At 37.3% G+C, this 21,691-nt stretch overlaps 2 long non-coding RNA genes across 3 annotated transcripts; both read left to right on the plus strand.

Moving 5' to 3' along the window:
• Positions 1 to 324: 324 nt before the first annotated feature.
• LOC141276195 (uncharacterized) lies at positions 325 to 7,869 on the plus strand. The gene is made up of 2 exons (XR_012325365.1): positions 325 to 476; positions 1,382 to 7,869. It is a non-coding gene; the product is annotated as an uncharacterized lncRNA (long non-coding RNA).
• A 2,702-nt stretch (positions 7,870 to 10,571) lies between these two features.
• On the plus strand, positions 10,572 to 19,615 carry LOC109549197 (uncharacterized). 2 transcript variants are annotated; one of them, XR_012325364.1, is made up of 3 exons: positions 10,572 to 12,286; positions 13,135 to 13,187; positions 14,108 to 19,615. It is a non-coding gene; the product is annotated as an uncharacterized lncRNA (long non-coding RNA). The 2 variants fall into 2 exon arrangements; XR_002175415.3 differs by having other exon boundaries at positions 10,578 to 11,031.
• The last annotated feature ends 2,076 nt before the right edge of the window (positions 19,616 to 21,691 follow it).

The following is a 21,691-nucleotide window of genomic DNA, read 5'->3' on the forward strand; positions in this document are numbered from 1 at the left end:
ACTGAGTTGACTTCTAAAATAACTGACTTGAATTCATTTGATAAACCCAAAGTATTAAAACTCATTGACTCAGATAACTCACTTCCAGTAGGATCTAGCAAATTGGAAACTAGATTTGGTCTGTGATCTCAGAGGGGTATGAACACTACACGCTGGTCATTGTGGCTACCTAGGTAAGACTTCCTTATTAAAACTTGGCACACAAAGCATGGACATGAACAGCAGATGGGATCATTTGTTGTCTTTAACACTGTACACCTGCCCAAGTACGGCAAGACAGGGGAAATCCCACAAAACAGAGCCAGTGCTGCAATTACCCAACCACGGGGTAGGTATAGTTGAGATCACACTTTCCCTGAGTGGAGAGCTACAGCAGCCTTCCTGGCTTGTTCCTTGAGCTCTCTCCCCAAGACATTGGCCACGCAAAGTGGGTGTTTTCAGGGTATGAAAAACTCCTCCAAGAATGCTTCTAAAAGGTATGGTGAATGTATTTTCAACTTAAATGTGTTTTCATACTATTGGCACTCTAAATTTGCCACTTATCAGAAAAGCCCTTTTCCTCTCTTTCCTACATTTTTCTTGGCCTCTGAGGAATGTGGTAAGTAAAGATACGCTGGAAAATAAAGAAACAGAACAAAAAAAGAACTCCACTTGCACTGGAATGGAATCTGGAGATAAAGGTTTGAGATGGCCATTTGCCAGCCCTGAATCTGGCTAAGTCCCAGTAACGTAGGGTTGTTATCCAACCCATAGAAGTTTTGTGAGGGTTAAACAAGAAATAATTTGGTTATGAAAATGTTCTGTAAGGTTCAAAGAACCACACGCTTAGAAGGCTTGAACAGCTACTGGCCTTTTCTTGCGTATGGCACGTGGGACACTTATCAGAGGCTGAACGCAAGCCTGGGCTAATAATAGTTTATTTGAAGTCGGCGTCCAGGTTTTTGAGATATGAGCTTTAGAAAAGAACTGGAAATGAAGGTAGTCTAACCTCCCTGAGACTGCCATTCTAGTAAAGAAATGCAGTGATATCCCAAGCCTCATGGTCTTGGCTAGCTTTTGGCTGGTCTCGTGGCTGAAGCAATATGGCATGGCTGAGAGCAACAGGAAGTGGAAAAACAGACCCTGGAACCACATTGCTGAAGGCCAGCACTATAGGCAATTTGCCAAGGAACAGTATAATCTATAAAGGGCTGGGAGGCAATAATACATGAAGAAAAATGATAACAGGAAAGTGAAGCATTTAGAGTAATGGTCTATCTCACAGTAGAGTCTTTGACAAGTGACAAAAATGGAGTCTCTCCATCAGGGTTTCTAATGTACATTTAATTTCTTATATAAATCTCTCATCTCTTTTGCACTCATGATTTGACTTGTCTTTTAGGACGCGGTTTCTTAATCTGGAAAGGAAACTGCTGAATCTCAAATTGCACTTTGTCAAACAATGACAGTCTTCGTTGCCAACATCTAGGACACTCCCTTCTTTAATTTATTCTACCTGATCAAGCACAGCATTTTCTACAGCCCTGCGTCTTTAAAAGAATGTTGAAACTGCAAACACAAAAAAAGAAATGTTTAGAATGAAATGAACTATAAGCTAATGGGTAAGGGATTGAATGAAGGCCAAAATAGGAACTCATCTAAAGCAAACTTTCAAAAAGAAATCTGTTAAGAGAGTAAAAAACAAGCAAACAAAACAAACAAAAACTGCCTTCAGTCTTTTATGTTTATTGATCAAATCTCCTAAAAAGTTGCCAGAAAGCACTTAAAAAAATAAGCATTATTTTATTTTACACTGAAAGCCTGAAGATCCCTTAGAAACTGGCCTAGTTAGGAAAGAGAAAACAGGAAGTAGGAATTAAGAGGGCAACCCCAGAGAAAAGATGGCTCAGATTGGGTATATTTGGCTGACAGCTGTGCCCCAGGGAAACACCAGATGAGTCAATCAAGTGCTACAATCTGACTAGAGAGCAGCAAGTAAAGAGATCTTGATCACAGTTGTCAGAGGCGAAGGCAGCAAACATTACAAGAGAGGTGCTTGTTAGCCCAGGAGGTTGGCTAAGATTTTTCTCTAATACTCAACAAAAACATTCAGGAAAGCTGGAAGGGTGCTCACCGGAATGAGTCTTGCCTGACAGCCCCGGGAAGAAATAAAGGATTACGTGAAAGAAATAAGTTTTGTAGACTATATTCTACAGAAATTATGAATCTTGCAATCATAATTACATATAAAATTGGCAGTTCATTCAGATTTTAATATGCCTTTGTGGACTTCTGCTTGCCCTGTATGCCTTAAGGAGAGGTGAGGATGAGAATTCAGCCACTTGGAGATATTCCATGAAATTAACTTCCTCTGAAAATGCATAGAATATGGAATAGAACGAGGTACCATCACAGCACTGACAATACATGTCATCACTGCTGTCTTGGGAGAGAGATAGCTCTATTCTAAATTAATCATTAATTTAGCCACCTTTAAGATGAATCAGCTGCAGAACACTTCTTAGTTTTTCTCTCTTGCTCACGATAGAAAAAAGGTCTAAGAAATTAGTCTGTGTACCAAAAACGAGTTAAGTTTTGAGGGGCCCAGGCTTTTTCCCAAGCTAGGGCCAAGAGTCAGAGCTGCCAACCACCACTTAAGTATTAAAACCACCTCCCTCCCTCTGTGAAGCGTTAATGGACTCCATCCAGCTCCTGGCAGACATCTGTCTACATCACACATAAAATTAAACTAAATTGGCAGTGTCAGCAGAGAAAAGGAGATTTCATGGGTGTGGAGACAAACCAACCCTTCAGGTGAGAAGTGACTTCAGTCCTAGTTAGAGATAGTCTCCTCATGGTGAGTTCTGAGAAGCCAAACATTTTAAATGCCTTTCTCACTGTTTTCTGCCCCATAAAGAGCAGGTACCACAAATGATGCCCTCAGACCTCCTGTGATAAGAAACACATTAGATTCTACGAGTATCTGTAGCTACTGTGTAATAGCGGGGATTACACACTTATAGGTTTACTTCTACTTCTGTTTTACTCAGTTAAAACTCACTTATTCTTATAAAGGCATGAGGTAAGTGGGAGTGTGTAGGTGTCAACTACTGTTATTATTTTTCCACTTTTTAAATAGAGATATCTGATACTCATCCTTGCTAAAGAAAACATGCAAAATCAAACCGGTAATCTGGTTAGCACTTTGATATATTCTAAACATTCTCTTGCAATATGACCAAGGCATTACAAATGAGCAGCGGCTCCTTAAAAATGTCGACTGAAACCTCCAATGGCATGTAAGATCCTACAGATGGTCTAAAAGGCTTTATTTCTCTTTCAAATCATGTCATCTAAGATAGAAGCACTATAGCTAATACTGATAGTAATAATAATAATAAATACCAGTGTGTCTTTTGTACATTATCCCATTTCAGCTTTCTCTGAGACATTATCACAGTGGTATAGGCTATGCAAATTACCTTTATGAATGATGACTAATACTTTTCTTAAACAAAACTAATGGATAATATGGTTTTTCATTTTTCACTCTAAGTATAAAATTAATGCAACTATTTGGGGTGGGTGTATGCATTTGTGTGTATGCTATGGTGTTAGAAATTTATTCTTGTTTACTCAAAGTGTATAACAGAAACTAAACCACTATACTATCGATATCATTAGGGTGATACCACTTCATCAGTGATGAGCCCAGGAATATTTTAAGATGTGTATCAATAACATTTTAGAAACCATCATTCATCACACTGAAAAACCTATTGGAGTAAAAGTTATTTCAACTTCCATTCGTTATACTATAGATGGTGTTTGATAAGATAAACCTGCTATTTAGTATAAGAAAGGATTTAGATGATGCCAGGAATTTTCGGTCACACGTGCTCTTTGAGTGACACGTACCATCATGGTGTTGAGTTTTGGAGTTGAAATGTGTGGGGTTGGGGCAGGGAAGCGGTTCCAGGAAGAGAGCAAGCAGAAAGATACGAGACAGGTTGCTTTATCTTGAGAACAGAGCAGAAGCCCCATTTTCCTACTCTAGCATAAGATAAACAGCAAAAATTACTTTAAAGCAATTTCTTCAATCTCCTTCAACTGAGGTCAGATATAGTTCTCGTGATTGAAACAGCAATATTTATAGATAAGATTCTGGATATAAATTCAGGAAATTCAAAAATGATGGAACCAAGGCAGTGCCTAAAAAATGTTTTCAAAATCTTAGGAATCAGCTGATTAAAATTAAAATTCTGTATCAATACATATTCTACAATCTACAAATCTCAACTGAAAATGATTCCCTCGCTATCATCAACTGGAAGAAAATCTAAGAAGCTTGTCTTTGAATTCCTTCAAAAATAGAGAAAACCATAGTTATCTCTATTCCTAGCTATCTTCTCCACAAGTCACAGAGTTTTTTGAAGCCCAGGATAGCTGCTGTCTGCCCTGATCAGTTCAGTAAGTGGCATAAGGAAATTTGAGGAACTGTAGTTTTAGGAATGAAGGGACCGTATCAGTAAAGTAAAACTAAGGTCACCAAAGTCACCGAATATCATTTTACCTTATCTTTCTTAAAGAGATTAAAATACCATTAAAAAGTGAACCATCAAAGAATCACCTTAGGAAAAAAAAAAATCTTTTTTTTTTACATCTTTATTGGAGTATAATTGCTTTACAATGGTGTGTTAGTTTCTGCTTTATAACAAAGTGAATCAGTTATACATATACATAAGTTCCCATATCTCTCCCCTCTTGCGTCTTTTTTTAAATCAATCAAGTTATCAATTCCATTCCTTAGACATTAATTAAAATCTCACATACATTATCAAAGAAATTACTTTTTTCACTAGAATTTTGAGATGGCATTTTTACCAACTTTCCCCAAATCTGTACTTTAGTATCTTTATTATTAACTTTTCACTAACTTGTTATCTTTTCTAAACTGACTTATGCCTATCCATCCCATATGCCACTGGGCTCACTAAATACAGACACTAGCTGCATCTCATTAATTTCTACAAGGAATTTGTCTCTAAAGGTGTTGTTACGCTTATTATTGGTAATATAAAAAAAATAGCAAGAGACAAGGAAAAAAATCTTTGTTATAGTTTTGTTTTTCTGTCTATTGTGATGATATGAGGTGTTTTACCATTTATTGGAAAAAAAATCATTTCTGGAATAAAAGTCAAAGAAACTATACCACATTTCAGGGAACTTGTAATAATGTGGCTCTAAACCCTGGTTTTAAAAGCCTGGGAGGTTGGAGAGGAAGCGAGGAGGAAGGCTGTCCCAGTTTTCCACATGCAGAATGATGCAGCAGGGCTTCCCTGGTGGTGCAGTGGTTGAGAATCTGCCTGCTAATGCAGGGGACACGGGTTCGAGCCCTGGTCTGGGAGGATCCCACATGCCGCGGAGCGACTGGGCCCGTGAGCCACAGCTACTGAGCCTGCGCGTCTGGAGCCTGTGCTCCGCAACAAGAGAGGCCGCGATAGTGAGAGGCCCGCGCACCGCGATGAAGAGTGGCCCCCGCTTGCCACAACTAGAGAAAGCCCTCGCACAGAAACGAAGACCCAACACAGCAAAAATAAATAAATTAATTAATAAACTCCTACCCCCAACATCTTAAAAAAAGAAAAAGAATGATGCAGCAAAACAGTGCTGTGAATAAGCCAACATGACTCCTGAACATATTCAAAAATGTCAATTAAAAGAAAAAAAGCCTTAAGGTAAATCTCTGCTATAATACGTCGGTTAGTTTCTTTAACATCCAGTTTGATTCACTGGACTTTAAAATGAATTGAAGAAATTATCAAACAGTTAAAGTTTAGGAAAATGATACCTAATGTAGAATTATAAAATGCGTCTTCATTATTTAACCTAGAAAAGGTTAACAAATGTCAGGACCTGCTTGAAGTATATGAAGGAGTGTAAATGTCATAAATATATCATTAGAGGAAATTTTAGACTTTTTCCAAATCCATATCCTGGCTAGCCATCACTCCCACTTTGACAGTGAGAGGTGCTGAGTCCAGTGAGCTGAAGCTGCTTGTTCAAAACCAGAGATATTTCATGAGAGATGCAGAGATTAAAAACTCAAGCATCCTGTCCCCTTCTTATACTTTTTTTTTTTTTTTTTTTTTTGCTGTACGCGGGCCTCCCACTGCTGTGGCCTCCCCCGCCGCGGAGCACAGGCTCCGGACGCTCAGGCTCAACGGCCATGGCTCACGGGCCCAGCCGCTCCACGGCATGTGGGATCCTCCCGGACCGGGGCACGAACCCGCGTCCCCTGCATCGGCAGGCGGACCCTCAACCACTGCGCCACCAGGGAAGCCCCCTGTCCCCTTCTTCAGGCATGAAAATGAAGTAATTTTATGGATTTTTCAACAAATATACCAGGATCTACTATTTAATGAATGTTTGCGTCAAAGTAATTGCTTCAGAAAGCTGGAATGATGGCATCAAACTTTTTTTATTTTTTTGGCCGCACTGCGCAGCATGGGATCCTAGTTCACCGACCAGGGATGGAATCCACGCCCCCCTGCAGAGGAAGCATGGAGTCCTAACCACTGGACAGCCAGGGAAGTACTGGCATAGAACATTTTTTAAAGTACTTCTTTTAAAACTATTTGTAGACTCAATTTACATGTCACAAAAGAGACTTACTGTATAATTTTTATTCTAAAACATTTGCTTAGACCTAAAAATGCATCACTCAGCTTAAATTATAGAACTAATCCAGAAACTTGTTTCTGAATGATTTTTGGTCATGGTTAAAATTAAAATCCACCTTAAAGGACAGAAATTTGTCACCAGAAACTTTAGTGCAAGCTTTGAAATTAATTGCAGAGGAGTCTTAAAATACTGAGCGATGCGGCCAACAATGTATAACAATTGGGTAGTTTTCCAATATGAATACACTGAAGGAACATCACTAATTTTCTATGTATATTAATCAAATTAGCCATATCAAGGAGAGGAAGAATATTGAGTAGTGAATATTTCTTCTTTTGAATATTTCCCTTAATTATGTTACACTATTAACAATTTTTAAATAAATCTTTTTTTAAAGACCATTCCACTTATTCATTTAAATGCTAAAATCCTTTGACAATCTGTAAGCTACACCAGTAGAAATGTGATAATCTTTTCACACTCTTTAACTTTGCAGCAGTATTATAGTCATAGAGAGTTAGACAATAATTAAGATGGCAATATAAGTATATGCTTTGAACACTGCCATCCATCACTGCCATGTTCCTAACACATATAAAGTATACTTTTTAAAAAGGAAAGTAAAAATACATGAATGTGCTAAAAAATTAGATAAATGTAATTGTGGACATAGAAATAAGGACATTGTCTAATGGATAGCTGAGGTGCAGTAGAGGTCTTCCCTTATTTTGGAAAAGACTAGAAGTACAAAATAATTCTAGACTTTCTTAGAAAAAAGATTTGTGTGTGTGTGTGTGTGTGTGTGTGTGTGTGTGTTAAAATTTGAAGATAAATACTAAAACTGTAGATATGTAACTCTTGCTTCTAGAAGCCCCATATGAGGTAGAATATTGGAGTCTGGTTAACTGCCTAAGTTTGGATGCTGTAGTAGAAACACCCACCACCTTTAAAATGAGGCTTAAAAATTTCAAATTACTGCCTAGAATGAAGGCTTATATAAAGTCACTAGGGAAGTTGGGAGAACAGACACACTTTTGCAGTCAGTAATGGGCTGAGACATCTCCTAGCTTAGTAACTAGATCAGCATGTTGCTAGGAACAGCACAAAAGCCATAAACCATGAATATATGCCCTGATTTGGCCTGAAGCTCTCCAGGTCATCTCAAAACTGCAAAAAAAAAAAAAAAAAAAACAAACCCATAAAGGGTCAATAGAGGGAAAGGGAGAGAATAAATAAGCATTTTAGTGAGTTCACAGATCAAAATTCCAAAACAAACACATGTTTAAGCAAACGTGGCAGTAAGAAAGACAATGAACAAAATCAACAATCAGAAATGTAACTATTCTAGATAAAATAAAAATGTAAGAGCAATCTGTAAATAACTTTAAAATAAATATGATTAGGATATTCAAAAAGATGAAAGAAGAAACTCCTGATTGAGTAAGAAATCATGAAGCCAAATATGGCAGAAATGAGATAAGAACAGAAGTATATGCAAGTGTAGATTTGAGAGTCCAAATATAAATAGGTATGACAATAAAATAAATAGAGCTTGTCTTGAAAAATCCTTATCAATTTGACTGTAGTAGTCCCATTGAATCATAGAAAGTAAGTTTATTTTCCTTGTCTTCTTTTACCAAACCTTAACTCATCCCTAAAAAAAGAAAAATTAGAGTCAACTATGTCAATTGATTATATGATGTTCTAATTGTAAAATATATTTACATCATATACGGAGGAGTAATACTTAGAATTTGTAGAATTATAGCCTGAATTATTCCTTTTCAAGTATTTAAATTTTTATTCAACAAAATCCAATTCATGTTGTACATGGAATAACATGCATTACATTGTGAATATAAATGGTAGTTCTAAATAAAAAGTTTAATTATTGTTGAAAAATTAAGCATTAATATTTGTAAATGAATATAATACTTGCTAAATAATATAGTGTTGATTCCTGATTCCTGTTGACTCCTGATTATATAAAATAATATCTCAGATATTATTTTATACAATAAATGTTATATAATTATACCATGGTCTTATTCTGGATAGTTGCATAAATCATATTAATTTTTCCTGCCCTTGAAGGAGTTGATTTCTTTTCATAACAATCTTGTACATTAATTGTTAAGAGCACAAGCTTTGGAGACTATTTGAATTTTAGGTTTAAATTATGTATTTGAAATGTGAATCCATCAGGATAAAGCCAGGAAACAGAAGCCACTTTAAGTCTCTCAAATAAAGGAAATTAAATAAGGAAGTTGGACAGAGCTGAGAAGTCAATCTACAAGGCTATTTAGAGATTAGCAGCAATAGCAAGCAGCTCCCTCCCTGATGGCTGGAGAGACTGTGGGGAGGGCATGGTGCTTCCAAGGATTTAGAAGCCTAGTGGGAACTAGAACCACGGAAGCGATGCCAGGCAGAACTGAGACCTTGGAGAGAAGCCCATGTGGTGGTAGATAGAACCAAGGAGGAGAAGCAGCTGTTTCTGGAGATGCCCCAGGAAGCAGAAAGAGAAGAGGAGAAATATACTAACTTCTCCCCTTCTCCCACCCTCCCACATTCCACAAGTACCTCCCATTGGCCACCTCTTGCAGAAGTCAGAGGACAGGAAGCCTGGGAAATGTAGTTCTCTGTCGTGCAGAGCAAGGAAAGGGCAGGAAATATAGATTTGAAGAAAAACAGTATACTTCACATCTTGAATATTTTCATCTTTTTCACTTGTGAAATGAGCATTGTAATCCAGTGTTGTTGTAAACGTATGCATTTAAAGCACTGAGCAAAGTGCCTGCCATATTGCAAGCTCTCAATAAATGTGAAGTATTTTAATGATAGACTAGAGTCCCTGTGATAGACTTAAGTCCCTGTGTTGTTTAAAATCTTAATCTAATCTTTATTGTGCTTTGGTTTCTGTTTATGCTCTTCTAAATTATAGCCTCATACTCCAGAAGTAGTCCTCCATCCTTCCTCTTTAGAGCAGCTATGACCTCCTTCTCTTCAACTCCAAAATTCTTATCAAAGTAGTGTTGATGGTTTCATGGGTCAAATGATATTTAGAATTTCTATTTGGGTTTGAGAAATAATTTTAAAATTATTTGAGAATAATTTTCTTGAGTGTCTATGATATGTCATATTTGAGACTTTAAATACTGTATCTTATTTAATCCTTATCATATCTACTTCATACATGATGTAGGTATTATTATCACCATTTAAGAGATGAGAAAGCAAAAGATCAGAGGTAAAATTATTTGCTTGGAATCATAATATAACCAGAGCTGCTGTTGAAATCCAGGTTTGCTCAACTTCAAGGCCCATACTTTGACCACTACGACACCTAGTGCCTTCCTACTACATTGGCCCATTTTTTCAATTTTCATATACCAAATTATCATGGGAATGCACCTGTCACTTAAAATGTTTCATAATCCAATTCTTTTCATTCATTCCTTCAACAAATATTTCTTGAACACTATGTGACAGGCAATCTTCTGAATGCTGGAGTTTGCAGTCTAGCTGGGGAGAGACAAGAAACTGGTGTCTTCATTTTCCCTTGCTGTGTAACAAATTACCACTAACTTAGTGACTCAAGACAACACACATTTATTATCTCATAATTTCTGTGGATCAGAAGTCCCAACGTGGCTTAACTGAGTTCTCTGATTAAGGTCTCACACAGCTGCAAACAAAGTATAGACCGTGCCTGGCTCAGGGCTTTTCCACGCTCATGTGGTTGTTGGTGGCATTTACTTCCTGCAGGTATGGAACTTCAGGGGTTATTGATCTGCTAGAAGCTGCCTGAAGTTCCTTGCTACATGGTTCTCTCCAGGGGGGTCTCTCAAAACACAACAGCTTGCTTCTTCAAAGCCAGAAAAAATAAAGTCTCTCAAGCAAGTCTGCTAAAGAAATGGAATCTTTTATAATGTACCCTAAACCCAAGGACGACATTCCATCCCCTTTGCAATAAAAGGTGACCTCCCATCACTTTTGCCATATTCTATTGGTTGGAAGCAAGTCAGAGGCTCTGCCCATACCCAAGGGGAGGAGATTATACAAAGGCATAAATACCGGGAGACGGGGATGACGGGGGCTTCCTTGAAGTCTGTCTGCCACACCTGTAAATAAATATACGAGGATAACATCAGATGGAAATGAGTACTCTGCAGAGAATCAAAATACGGTGTTACGATTGCAACTTGGTGTCTCGTGATTGAATGGGCAGATAAGGCCTCCTTGAGGAAGTGGCAACTGAACTGAGATCTGAATGCCTAGAGGAAGCCAGCTAGTCTGGCTGTGTTAACAGTGAGACCGGCTGGAGAGCAGTGGATGACAGGGAAAGTGGTATGAAATGAAGTCAGACAGGTAAGCAGTGGTTAGGCCATGTATGGATTTACAAATGAACATATTTCTTCGCTATGCTATTATTAGAAGGTTTGAAGTAGTGTGAAGGTGTGATCTAGTTCTATATATTTTTTGAAAGGTCACTTCAATTGCTGTAATGAAAATAGATCCTAGGGATTTACGAGTAGAAGTAAGAAGAGCAGCAGAAAGCCATCATGTAGTCTGGGGGTTAAGCAATGAGAGGTTGGACCGGGGTGATAGTGGTGGAGATGGGGAGAGGTAGATGGGTCTGAGAAATGGACCTGCTGATACACGAGGTGTGGGATATGAGCAACAGAGAAATCCAAGGAAAACTCCTTGTTCTTTGTTCTTACTACCTTGATAAAGATAATCTTGTGCAATCCAGCTTTACTTCAAGAATAAATTTCAGTTTATGTCCAGATGATCACCTCCTTGTGTTAACTGTTGTTGCATATAGTTCTTTCATCCATTTATTGGGAAATTGTTTTATCAAGGAGCAACCTCAGATCTCACTGGTCCACATCCAGTCTGACTGCTTTAGGCAACTCTCAGATAAGTACAGATGTTACCCTCAGTCACATCTAGTGAAACTTTCTGATATGCTTTGCTTATGAAGTTAGAAAATGTGTGAAATACAAATTTCAAATGACACTATCCAGTGTGGGAGAGTGAATAAATTTTCTTAAGGATGATTTCTTGTTAAACTAATTATTTTGGGTCATTGCCTTAAGATGAGTCAAGAACCACATACAGAAAATGAAGTAACAGAGTTTTTTTGTTTGGGTTATGGTTTAATAAAAATACAACTTTAATTTTTGGTCTCCCAGCATCCTTTTAAAATATAATCATTGGCTATAATCTTACCCTAACTCTAGATGAAATTGGGGCAGTTCCCATGAGCCTTTTGTTTATTCTTGGATGAACAGATCCTTAAGTCACAACATCATCACAAAATACAGTCCCGGGCTTCTCTGGTGGCACAGTGGTTGAGAGTCCGCCTGCCGATGCAGGGGACACAGGTTCGTGCCCCGGTCCGGGAGGATCCCACATGCCACGGAGCGGCTGGGCCCTTGAGCCATGGCCGCTGAGCCTGCGCATCCGGAGCATGTGTTCTGCAATGGGAGAGGCCACAACAGTGAGAGGCCCGCGTACCGCAAAAAAAAAAAAAACACTCCCAATTTAGAAATCAAAACGTCACAGAAAAAAGTATATATAAAACAAATAGGAGAATCAATTCTTCAATATTCACTCAAAGGTAAGTCCTCTCCCCTTTCCCAGCTGAGGCCTCTATAGTTGGCCACCTCTGTACACAGGGGGTGCTTTGGCTTCTGCTCTGATATCCTTCATCCATCCCTCATTCTCTAGGGGGTGTGTGAACCTCCATCAGGGATGAAGCAGAGGAAGGGAGGAGAGATGAGAATTCGGACTTGGCTCGGTGGACTCACTCTCTTGGCCTGGCAGTGCTTCTCTTATAAGTGCTTTCAAGAACGATACGGGGGTTCCCTGCAGGTACCTGGGTGTTGGCTCAGGACACAGGCAAAGGCCCAACTTCACTGGTGGCCCCTCCAACCCAGGCACACATTGCTGGCGTCCTTCCCTCTCCCAGGAGCTCCAGCCAAGCTCCCTCTCCACATGGGCCACACATTGTCCACAGGAAACACATGGGTACCTGCTGGCATGACATAACCTGAGCTATTCCAGCTCAGCCAGCCTGGCTATCCCACTGAGCAGTCAGCCTTCCCTGCCCTCCCTGTGTCCTGGGCTAAAGTCAGAGCCCAGGCGTGGCCTCGAGTAGCGAAACAAAGATATCACTCAAGAAGTCTAAATCACTCTTGTTATTAATGTGTACCAAAACTTTGTCAATACTATTAGTAATCCAGAATGGTAAATATTTTGATGTAAATAGGATCTATGTATCTAAATTAGATTAGTTTAGAATATTCAAATTATCTTTCTCTCTCTCTCTTCATATATACATATGTGTATGTGTGTGTGTGTGTGTGTGTGTGTGTGTGTGTGTGTGTGTGTGTGTGTGTAAAACTCTTAAATAAATCCAGATTGGAAATTTTTTTTATTTCTGAGCTCATTCTCTCTCATCCACAGCTTATTTGAATGAGAGAGTTGGATTATATCGTTAAGGTTCCCAGAGACAACAGGTAGGATCTTGCCTTCAGCCTACGGGGCAACTACATTCCTTGTTTTGCCAGCGCTGCTGATTGAAAGCAGGGCCCTGGATTAAAGGCAGAACACACCCTCGGCTCTTAAAACATCAAAATGAGCAATGGAGGACTCTTTCAGTCAGTGTTTTCTTACATCTCAATGAATTTGGATTCTCTTTATGATTTCTGAAAAAAATATTAGATAAACATTTTTATCAAGAAGGTCAATGAAAAAATGTTTAGCCAATAGAAATAGAAAACTAACTTAATATGAGACATTTATAGACAGAGAAGTAAGAATGCCACCACCCCTGGCCTCACGTTCACTATTTCACAACTGTTTGTAGTCCCACAGCTTGTCTGTACTTGCTTGTTACACTTTCAGGAGATGGTCCACTTCTTAAAGTATTTACTCTTGTTCATATTGCCTTAAGAAAAATCAGTAGAATTCTAGTTATAGTATTTATAGATAATGTACAATATTATTTCCTCCCTTTGCCAACTTTGTATAAACCATGAATATCTACAAATACAGAGAAGAGAGAGAAGAGGCAGAGTACTGGCCATGGACAGAACTCCAAAGGGACTGCAAACTGACATTGACCCTGGCGTGTACTTATCACTTTTTAACCATGTTAGTAATCATGCTAATTTGGATTTGCTCACTATCTCAGGAGTGAGTGAACATACCACACACACACTGTCAGAGCTTGCTGCTCAGATTCTGAGATCCCCCATGGGAGGATCTCAGGAGGAAAGAAGGTATTTAATCAGTCATTCTGAGTTCTACTGAGCAGATGACTCTTCTTTAATTGCGTGACGCCTCCAAAGGTTACAAAACAATATTTTAATTAAAAATTTTAAGAGAACACTCACCTTTGCTTTCATTCATTCACGCATTCATTCATTCAACACAGGTTCCTGGAATGCCTAGATCTATAAACACTTGGTGAGGAGTGGAAGATATGATGATGAACAAGACATTCTCTGCTACCATGGAGCTGACTATCCACTGGTTCACTCATACCACAGCCTTTATTGAGCACCTATCACATGCCAGACAATGTTCTAAGTGCTGGGACACAACAGAGAACAGACAGAAAATAAACAATTTTTTTAAATGTTGTAATTTTAGGAATTGATATGTCCTATGAAGAAAATGAAGTAGAGGAGGTGATGGCAGGTGCTATTTTTAGATTGATGACAGAAGTGATGTTGAGAAAAGACCTCCATGATTAAAACAGTGAGTCAACCAATTTTCCTGTGGAAGAGCATCCTGGGCAGAGAGAATACAAAACATAAGATCTAAGTAAAGGGACAATGGACCATTTCTTCTGAAGCTTGACTACGTTTTGAAGGTCATATGAACAATTTCCAACTTCACTATGTTCAAATTTAAACCAAGTCGCCATTAAGTCCACCACACACAGTCAACACTAACACATGTTTTGTACACTGACCTTAAAGTTTGTGCAGCTTGATACCTCATGCTTTTCTCTGCTTGTTCGTTTGTTTGTTTGCTGAGATTTGTATGTACCTATCATGCCTGAAATCTCTAGGACAAATGCAAATCATTCAAGTGTATCACTAGTCTATAATTTTTTCTTGGAGACAAGTCCACTAGAGTACTCTGTCCTCCTCTGACCTGAATGGTTTGTCCTCCAGGCTGGACACTCACTTATCATACTGGGTCTTCCTTTCACAAGCATCCTGAGCATTTTCTTCTCTCCTGTGTTGGATCTCCTGATTTCTGGTCCCACGTCATCCTCTTTCTTAGATTAGTTCTCATTGTAATGAATAATATCCTCTACTAGCTTACTATGAAAGGACACATGAGAGCAAAAAAATGAGATGTTGGATATCTGAAGAATTCTCTATTCTACCCTTATACTAAACTAACAGTCTAGCCAGGAATAGGATTCCAAGTTAGTAGTCAATTCCCCTAAGAATTTCAAGGGCACATCTCCAGTGTTTTCTAGCTCTCAAGGTTGCTGAGAAGTTTGATGCCATTCATTCATATTTAAGAACAAGGCAATGAAAAGCTGAATAGAAGTTCAGTGTGTGTGGATAGAATTTAACAAATTATAGACATTGTTAGAGAGTATCCATCTAGGAAATTAAATTCAAGTACTCCCGAATCTCAATGACTCTAAATCTTTGGTGGGGAGATAGAGCCGGTAAATTTTTTCCAGGGAAGAATCTTCTCCCATTTTCCTACCTTGGAGAAATATTGCTGGCAGTCAACATCTCTGAGCTAATGAAGGAAAAGGGTTAGGATGTAACCATTCAGAATGTAGGTGTTTACTTAACCCCCATTTTCAGCATGGAGGTGACTGCAAGTCCAAAGTCTCTCTAGTTGAACCTCTCCAGAGAGTCAAGGCTAATCTTCTTCTTGGGTAAAGGAGGGTTATCCATCACTTCTGAAGGATTTCGAAGATGCAGTATTAACTACTCGAAATATTGACCCTTACCCTTGTTTTCTCTCCATTTGCATCTTTCTCCAATCCTTGAGGCCTTGGGGTTTTGAGGAATGAATTCATCTACTTCTGGTTTCAACTCTCAAAGATCTGCTGATTCAAATACCCCTTGTTCATCTGATGTTTTCATTCTAAAACATAGTTGAAATTGTTTGCTTACTCTCTATTTTATCCTTGTACACTGACAGTTGTTTTAATCCCATTAGGTTGTTTAAATCATTTGAGTTTGATTTGGGGTGTATTTAACCTGCAGTATCTAACTAGAAACTCCCTCGAAATGTTTTCCCCACAATTCAATTCCTTTCCACAAAGAATTTCTTATAAATAGAATTTTATTAATCTCATTTCATCTCAACTCATTTCATCATTGTGCAAAATTAAGTGGAAGTTATAAAAAGAAAAGGCTAATGTGAGAGATAAGAAGCCTACATTTCATAAACTTCATATGTTTGAGACAGAGATGGAGATTGCTAGGTCTACCAGAAGCTATATCTCTTTACTTTCAATCTGATGCTTATTGGATTTAAGCCAGTTGAATATACGAACAGTTATAAGGTACAAGAATAAACTTAAAGGATATGGTTTAAATGCTGAAAATGCTAAAAATGCTAAAAATGGTGTTTCACAAAGTGTAATTAAGGATTTTACAATGGAACTCTTTCTGTAATATATGTCTATTATTAGTCTTTAAAGAATTTGAGTTGTAGAAAGTTCCAGTAACATAGGAACAAAACTATAGAACTGCCCAAACAATTTTTAGGCCTCCATCTTAAATTTAAGAGCCATAAAGAAATAAATAGCTACTCAATTAGAAAGGTTATAAAGTATTCAGTAACACCAAAGTTCTTCTGATATTTTCTGAAACTCTCTTGATCTACTTACTTTCTTTTTCAACTGTATTATAACTCTTCTCTATCAAAGCTTGTTTTCATTTTTTAAAAATTATTATTCATGTTACACGTTACTGAAAGTACAAATCAATGTTTTACCTCTTGCCCTTAAAAAAAAAAAATCAGGCATGCTTAAACAGTTAGAAAATATTTGAGAGAACAATGTGGTGTAATAAAGAGGATTAAATATTGCTGACTGAAAACAAATATGTATTCTCTTTGCCAAAATCCCACTAAATAAAATTTTGAACAGCAATCCTGGAAGCCAGAAGATAATGGAGCAATATATTTGAAATTCTAAGGAAAATTAAGTTCTAACTTAGAATTCTATATCTAGTCATACAATCAATTAAGTGTGAGAGTAAAATAAAGACATTTTCATAATGTCAAGTCTCAAAATGATTATTTCCAATGCGCCTTTTCTCAGAAGCTGCTCTCTTCAAGGAATAAATCAAGAAGTAGAAATCATGAGACCTGGGGAACAAGAGATCCAACAAAGGAGAAGAAGCAGAAAATGCTAAGAGTAAGAAGGAAGTGGAGTCCTAAAACTAATCTGATAAGAACAGCCAGATCAAACTGGAGCTGAGAGAGAATACCCCAGGAGGGAAACTAAAAAGACAAAGTCAAACAAATGAACAAATAAACAAAGAAAAAAACCTGAGTGAATGATTATCGAAGTTTTCAGAGTTCTGTGAAAATACTGGGAATTAACCTAACGAAAAGTACATAGAAATCGAAGCAGTGAGACAATTGCTAACGAACTCCAAGGGAAATGGAAAATTCCACACGAAAAAGGAAATGTGACCATAGTATGCTATGTGGTTTAGCTGTGAACAATACAAACATAGTCAGAATAATGGAAGCACTGAAATTTCTTCTTACCCCAAATTATGGGATAGCTGCATTGGGAGGTTGCGTTGAGAGAAGAATGTATTGAAACAGGGTTGTTTTGGGTTTTTTTTTTTTTTTCCATTTGTTGGTTTTAAAGAGAGCTAAATGATCATGTCATCTTCCATAAAAGGAATTTAATGGATTAGGTCTCAATTTTTTTTTTTTTTTTTTTTTTTAGGTCTCAATTTTTTAACTGAAGAGTACATTTAAAATTGGAAAGAAATCCTAGAAGCAGCAGAACTGCAAATGGGTTGCTTTTGGTAGGCAGGTCAGGAATGGGTAGGGATTGGGCATGAGATTGCTAATATTTCTCATGAACACTTTGTCATTTTATTTGACATGTTAAAGAATATTGGTGATTTTTTTTTTAATGAGTAGGGACCACCTAGATTTAAATCTTTGCCCTGGTCTGGTTATTCAGTAGCCTAAACAAGTTTACTGAGTCCTCTGAACTTCACCCCCATAATTAGAGGGTAGTTTTTAAAACAAAATAAGGAGTCTCCAAATACTTCTTTCCTTGGCACTCAGGCATGTTTTAAGCATATTTTCTAAACCCAGAAGCTCCAAATTCTTGACAAGTCACAGCATGACCATATCTTCTTCCCATGCCAAGGGTTCTAAAGATTCGTGCTCAATTAGACTTCCACCTCCCCCGCCACCGCCCCCAGCCCCCTGTTCAATGGATTCTGCAGAGCCTGAGGAATAGGAAAGCCCCAAGTGAACCCATAACTCTTAAGAGATTTCCCAGACAAGAAGGGGAATTTCCAGGCATCTTGGATTTCCTAGGATTTTAGAGATTCTCAAGTCTCAAGTTTCAATATGAGTCCTTGCAACAATTCTGAAGGAGCAGTAGAAGGGACGGCTGTACATGCCCAGGGCTGGGAGGATGGCAGATTAGCTCACTTATGGCACCGTGTGTCTACTGGGGAAAGAAGAGTGTGATTTCTTCTTAACTCAAATTTATATCTATGTATCTGACAGATGTTTTTACAAGAATGTTTAAACCTTTTATTTCACATTTTAAAAGATTGAATATATTTTCCGATTTAATAATTCTTAAACTAGTACTTTTGGAAATTTGTATATGAATAAAGTAGAAATAGAAGATTGTTTGAAGCGAATGGTGTTTTAGCACTCAGCTGTTTTTCTGTCTCATTTGCTATTTACAAAGCAAACTGCACCTCCTTAACAGTTCCCACTCTGAAAACAGATCCACATTCTTCTCTTATCAGGGGCTGGTCCCTTACACTCAACTTAATGTTCAACTAAAGTAACTCACACTTGTTTTACTTATTTCACATGCTTTACTTTCTCTGGGAAAGAGAATGAACATTGAGCTGTGCTGAGTATTCATTTTATTCGACTGTGTTTAGATGTTTTATACTTATAAACACACACAATTATAGACTGTTTCCAACCTATTTAAGTTAACACTTATGAATGGATGTAGCAACTGTCTGCTTACCACCTTATGGTTTTAAAGTAAGTAATCTCCCATTAAAACAAATTAACCAAAAGAAGTAATTATACATATATCAATTTATATTTGTGTATAATGAGTCCTAAATTTTAAAAGTATTAATTGACTCTTTTATTCTCATTAGCACCTTGATTTTGGGCAAAATTTCAAATTAAGAGGGTTCAACCCCTATTACTCTAGTAGAGACGATCATTTCTCCTTCTACCGCTGGTTAGTGGGTTTTTAATTGTCTAAAATTTTAATGTAAATCTTGAACTATAGCAGCCTCCAGGGAGTGTCACGGTTTAGATTTGGGGTTGCTATTTCCAGTCAGTCAAGAACAGAGTCCTGAGCCAAAATGAACCGTGTGGAGAGCTCTGACTTTATCTTTACTATTGCATTATATTCCCTCACCAAAATCAAACAAACAAAAATGTGGTTTTGTTTTTACTGTGATTTACATAGAGGAGAATGCATAAATCTTAATTGCATAGTTCAAATTTTGACATATGTATGTACCCAAGTAACCAACATCCAGATCAAGATATAGAGAAACATGTTTATCGTTCTAGAAAATTTCTCCACGCCACTTTCCAACCAATAGCCCTCCCTTTCTCCAGCAGTAACTGCTTTTCTGATTTCTATCACCAAAAATTAGTTTTGCATATTCTTTGCATGAATTTGATACGAATAAAATTATAAAGTCTATACTCTATGGTGTCTGGCTTCTTTCGATCAATACTTTTTGAGATAAATACAAGGCCTGAAGTTTGAAAAAAGAGAAGTAAAAATGGCTTTTCTTCACAGATGGCATAATTATGTGTGTAAAAATCTTAAGGCATCAGGAAAAAAAGCCTATAAATACTAAGAAAGTTAGTCAAGAGCTACAAAGTCACCATATAAAAATCACTGTATCTCACTACGCCTTCTGAATATTTTTATGGTTGATTAAGAAATTATTTGCCGGAATAGAAGTATTCTTTAACAAATAGACACCCAGGGACACACACAAACATAACTCCAAAACAAACATGATTAACAAGGTGAAAAAAGATCTAAAATATCCCTAAAGCCTAGTAAGGAATCAAGGTTTTTAAAAAGAAAGTGCCAGGCAATGCATAGAAGAAAGCATTTAACTCTTGTATCCATTCGTTTGTCCTTCTTGAGGAACCTTTCACTTATATATACCTATCCTTATTTCTCTGTGAATACAATTTTTAAAAATCAAGTTGCAAAGTATTTGACAGAGAAAGATCAACTGGAAATGGGACCTTGTGCTTCTTTCCTTTGTTTATAAACCCGAAGATTCTCTCATGAGTAAAGAATTAAATGAAAACATTTAAATTGTCTTAAAAACGGAACTACTTCTGCACACTTGGTGTGTGTGTGCACATACGCACACGTTCTGTCTTTAGAAGGTATTAACCCTCACAAAGGATAACTGGTCAAATGAAACAAGTGCAATACTTAAAGAGATGTAATCCAGTTAAGTAAAGTTTAAAGGTTAGTCGTAGACTATGTACAAAACAAGGCTACCAGATAATTTGCTTTTCTACAGCTAACTGAATACAATGTAGAGGATGACTATAGACATATTTATTTTGAAATTTCCAGTGCTAGACACTCTGCTAAGGACTTCACATTCCTTACCTCATTTAATCTTCACCAAAACGGAAGCAGGTAATAGTTTCCCCATTTTATAGATGAGAAATCAAGGTTTAGGGAATTTAGGTAACTTCCCCAAGGTTTCACAATAATTAAGTAAAGAAACTAAAATTCAAGTCAAGAGCTTCCTTCCACGCCCTGACCCCCTTTGCTGTCTTCCTCTATGTAAGTCGATATTCTCCATTTCCATTTTGAACATCTCATAAATGAAGGTAAATTTGTTATGTACAAGTAAATTTCCTAAGAGCAATGTGATATAGAGACTAAATTCTAATAAAGGAGATCGTAATAACTGGAATAAAAATCTGGTATAGTCTAATTAAATAGTTTTGTTTTTCCATGTTGAGCAAATAGTGATTCCCTACCTGTGATTTTCATGTAAATATCACAGCAACTGCATGGGAAAGATATTCCTACAGTTTTACAAAGCAGCACACTTGGGCTCAGAGGTGAAATGATTGTCACTCAAAATCACAACAGCTGACTATAACCCGGACGGTTACAGAGCTCATTCAATTGAGGATATGAACAGAGTTCACAGAAAGAAAAATGCAAATGGCCAATAAAACTTTAAACCTCAACTTCATCAAAATCAGAGAGATTAACATTTAAGCTACAGATAATATAAACCTTTCAACCATCAAACTGACAAACATAAATAATTCAAACCTTCTAATGATGAAAAGGATGTGCAGGTAATGGAATTCTCCCTCATTCCTGGTAAGTGTGTGAATTGCTACAACTTTTTAGAAAGTCATCTAATTAATATCTAGTAAATTTTTAAATTTCTTACATTTTGATTAGGAAATTTCACTTTAGAACCAATCCATCACAAATACAAACTTTGGATATATGTACCAGGGTTTTTATTACAGCCTCCCTTGCAATAATATATGAGTACATATATACTTAAATATGCAAATTAAAACTAGATCCACAACAGTGCAAAAGTCATTCATTGGAAAAAAGGTTAGTCTTTTCAACAAATAGTGCTGGAACAATGGGACGGCTATAGGTAAGAAAATGAACTTCAACCTACATGTTATACATTATGCCAAAATTAACTGACAAAGGATCATAGACTTAAATCATAAAACATTTAGAAAAAAATTTTTTAAA

Source organism: Tursiops truncatus, chromosome 13, assembly GCF_011762595.2.
Source record: "Tursiops truncatus isolate mTurTru1 chromosome 13, mTurTru1.mat.Y, whole genome shotgun sequence".
NCBI lineage: Eukaryota > Metazoa > Chordata > Mammalia > Artiodactyla > Delphinidae > Tursiops > Tursiops truncatus.